Genomic DNA, 4531 nt, shown 5'->3' on the forward strand with positions numbered 1-4531 from the left:
ACGGTTTAAAGAAAATTTCGGCATAAAATCAAGGACAATTTCCGGAGAAGAACTAATAAATCCCGTTGTAATAAAGAACTCATTCTCTGATTTTTTTTTAAAATCCCCAAAATACTCTCCTCAAGATATTTTTAATTGCGATGAAACAGTCTTATATAAATGTCCTCCCAAAAGTACACTGGTTCTCAACACAGAAGAACAAGCCTCGGGAATATTTTCAAAAGATCGCATTTCAATACTTTCTGTGTGAATAGAACTGGTGGGAAAACAATGCCTCTTATAATCGGTAAATTCAAATCTCCGCAGGGTTTTAAGGATATTTACATGGAAGCTTTGGGACTAGAATATACTCATAGTGGAAAATCTTGGATGACTGGTTTTATAATTAGCGATTGGTTGAAAAGGCTTAATGAAACATGGTTACATATAATAGGAAAATACTTCTTTTGCTCGACAATACTCGACATTGCATCGATATCAATTTGAGCAATATAGAACTACATTATTTGCCGGCGAATTGCACATCAAAAATACAGCCTATTAATGAAGGTGTTATACATTCTTTTAAACCCTCTTACAGAAAATTTTCTTAAGGAATTTAAGTATGATAAACGAGGAAGATATTAATTTCATTGATCAGATTAAGAAAATCAAGTTATTCAATGCTCTTATAATTGTGCCATGGGATTCCGTTCCGGTCGATACAATAAAAAATTCAGTGTTACTGTGATAAAGTTTGGCAGATAAGGAAACCACAGAGTGTTTTATGCTCTGAGGTTTTGGCGTCTACTTCACAAAAGCCCAGCAAGTTAAAGAGGTATTTACAAACGAAGCATCCCAGTTCAATAAATAGAGATGTCGACTTCTTCAGACGCGAAGCCTACAGATTGACGAAATCCAGACTTGATGACACGGAACATTTACGGTTGGTTTGAAAGCGTCCTACGAGGTTTCAGGGATAAAAGCTGTTGTGAAAAAGCCTCACAAAATCGGCTAAGAGTTTATATTGCCTTGCTGCAAAGATATCATATTGAATGTACTAGGAAGTTCTGAACTTCAGAAGCTGAAGCGTGTCTCTCTCCCTAATAGTAAACAGGCAAATAAATGACCTGTCTGATAACATTCTATCGCAGTTGATCTCTAGGCGTCACAATTCACTTTTGAATTTTTTCGCGATCCAGCTTGATAAAACGACAGATGTTTCCAACATAGCCCAACTTTGCGCCTATGTACGTTATGCACATAACAATCACCTGGAGGACGAATTCCTGTTTTGCGAAACCCTCAGCACCAAAACAACCGCAAGAGAAACATTTAACAAAGTGGACAAATTTTTTGAGGCACATGGTATCAACTGGGATCATGTCATTGACGTGTGCACCGATGGCGCTCCGGAGATACTCGGCTGCCGTTCCAGTTTTCAGACTTTGGTGAAAGAAAATTCCCCAACTGCTTTTGGTATACACTGCACGATTTATCGACAAGCACTCATAGTGAAAACCATGCCTGATGAGTGATTACAACAGTGAACTTCATCAAACCGAATGCACTCATCTCCTATCTGTTTGCCGAGTTGTGCAAAGAAAGTGATTCTGAATTCGAAACACTCGAAAGTCATCCCACAAGTGAGATGGGTTTGGAGATGGGTTCGTAGTACCTTGGGCAGGTGTATAAGTGTATTCTGCTAATGCCTCGGGTCGACCAAAGCCATGTGAGAGGATTTGGTAACCGGAAACTGAAAGAGGACCGTTATATATATATATATATATACATACATATATAAATGTATGTGTTTTTTCCAGTGTTTACAAATAACGCGAAAAAATACAGTCACCAGGGTAGCAAAAATTCACACAAGTAACAAGGATGTAACAATCTTTCTTTAAAAAGGTAGAGACTCCAGGTTTAGGTGAAATGTTTTGTATAATATAGATAAATAAATAGATGGAGTTAAACGCAGGTGTTATTCAAATTCATTTACTTCCGACATATGTTTCGAAGACAACATTGGTATTATTCCAGAAGGAATAAAATGGTGACAGACGGACAGACACATAGATAGATAGAAAGATAGATAGATAGATAACTTTCTTTATTGGCCACACAGAGGGGACAAATACAAATGTAGAGCTTTTCTTTGTGAAAATGAAAAACAAAAAGGTAAAAATTGAGAAAAAAATAGTAAAATTCCGATCAAAAGGGATCGGAAAAAGAAAAGACGATCAAAAGGGATCGTGTGTCACTGAAGAATTTTAAAAATGTAAAGAGCAAGATTAGGTTTATCCGTGGAAAGAAAAGCCTACGGAAAAGACCACGGTAACCTCAGGCAAGGAAGGATGAAACACATGAGAGCAAAGTGCTCTCTCTCTCTCTCTCTCTCTCTCTCTTTTATCGATTTACAGGTTCATGCTCAAAATGGTTTCGTCATTCGCACGCACCATCTTTGCTACATTCACCCACCTTTTTTTGAAACTTTCACGAGACAAAAACTGTCTCTCCATTCTCACCTTCCTTTTCAAGTGGTACTTGAAAAAGTTGATGAGAGATTGGCCAGAGAGGTAAGTGTTTGTCTCTAATCCTTTCGCTAGAGTCCACCACACACATTCTTTCACCATGGCCACCAGTACGATGAAGACTGCTTTGCCTTCCCGGTTGAGGGAAGTGGCGGAGCAATTGTCACGATAGACTAGGCCGACAGGCTAACACGTCCCACACGTGACAGCAGCCTTTGGGCATAAGCCCACAGGTCCGAAATGGTTGGACACTGCACGAGTGCGTGCAGAACGGTTTCGTCGCTCTGACCGCATCTTGGGCAAGTCGGTCCGGTGTGTCTCGAACCGTGCTTGTAGAGCTTATCCCGAGTAGGTAATGATTCTCGAGAGCACTGCCAGGCCAGGGATCTCTGGTGATTGTCCATAGGTCCCGGCCCGAATTAATTAACAAAGGTAACATTTTCATTAACGATTTAACTTTTAAGTTAACTTTGAAAATCATTATCGGGCTAATTAACTACCGTTACATTTAGCTTCCATTTACTCAAATCCGTAAATCCAAAAATTTTATAAAAACCGGTGAACATTTAAAAGTTTCTATTGTTTTCAGATTGTCTTAGCATATTCAATATTGTACGCATCGTTCTTTCAGCAACAATATAACGCTACTTATTATCATAAAAAAACTTGTAGGACCTCGTTTGGCCCTGCCTGGATTTGAAACCAAATCCACCCGCGTGCTGCTTGCAAATACAGCGAGAAATTTCTTTGTCTTGTCAAGAGGGAACAATGATTGATGGGTTTCCACTTGATCCGTGACCTCGCTGAGGTGGATGTCAACAGAGAATTCTATAAAGTGGAAGAAATTAATGGAAGGAAAAAAGTTGGTAAATATTTCGGTGTGAACGCAAATAGCAGTTACTTGGTAGCAGGGCATGCTAGAAACAGCAGCCAAATCTTTCCTTTTCTGGAAAAAGGAGCCGTTTACCTGTGATTTCGATGTCACATTCGTTGAACGCATGCAAAATAACCTGGAAAAGAAAAAAAGGCCTGCGAAACAAAACTCTCTTGGTGGGAAACGTCGAGGTCCCCACCACCCCTCCCGCCTTTCTTTTCCAGAAAAATTAGCCTTGCGGCGGTTTTGGATGTCAGATACTTTGAATGCCTCCGAAAAAAACTGTGGAAAAAAATTATTCCACACCGAGGTACGAAATATTTACCAAAAGAATAAAATCTTGAGCCTAATATACCTGTATTTTTATTAATTCAAATTAATGTACCTCATCTTGAAAAGTGGCAAAATTTTTGTTGGTTGCCACCTGGGATAATTTTTGTAACAAATAAAGCAGGTAAGATGCATTAAGAATTTCAATTTTATTGTTTATCCATAATGTTGTTGCTTTTACACCTGTTAGTTAAATTTACCTGCCCATAAAAGTTAAATTTACTCAGCAAGATCAGCTAAAGTTACATAACTAAAAACCAGAGGTATATAAAGCACCCACTGATAAAATGTCAAATCTGTATGTAAAAAAATTTGCTAAGTTGCAAGCAAATATTTTGGACACCCCTCTTGAACCTGAATAATTCAAAATAACGTGAACAAATAAGCATTACATTTGACAGATTAATATGAACACTAAAGATGTTTTTAGGTGGGTTTTTTTTCTTACACACACACATAACACGGCTTCGATCGGTTAGGACTATACGTATGTTACTTTGACATCATCATTCCATAAAATTTGTTTATGGGGAGAAAAATATTGAAAAATATCAATAGATGTGTGAGTGGGAAAGAAATATGGAGGGGGTTTTGGGATGTGCTAGAAACAACAACCATATCTTCCTTAAATCACACATTTTCCTCTGGAATTATTAACATTTTTTTTTTAAACGTGAGTTTTAAGTGCGTAGTGATAAAAAAAAGTGGCTGAAATCGTTTTGGACTGGGATTGTTGGGGTGAGGAGTGAAACAAAATAAATTTTCAAAATTCTTTTCTTTTTTTCGTCAAAAGGTGCCTCTCATTATTCTGAAG

The sequence above is a fragment of the Octopus bimaculoides genome, chromosome 19 (assembly GCF_001194135.2).
Source record: "Octopus bimaculoides isolate UCB-OBI-ISO-001 chromosome 19, ASM119413v2, whole genome shotgun sequence".
NCBI classification, from domain to species: Eukaryota; Metazoa; Mollusca; class Cephalopoda; order Octopoda; family Octopodidae; genus Octopus; species Octopus bimaculoides.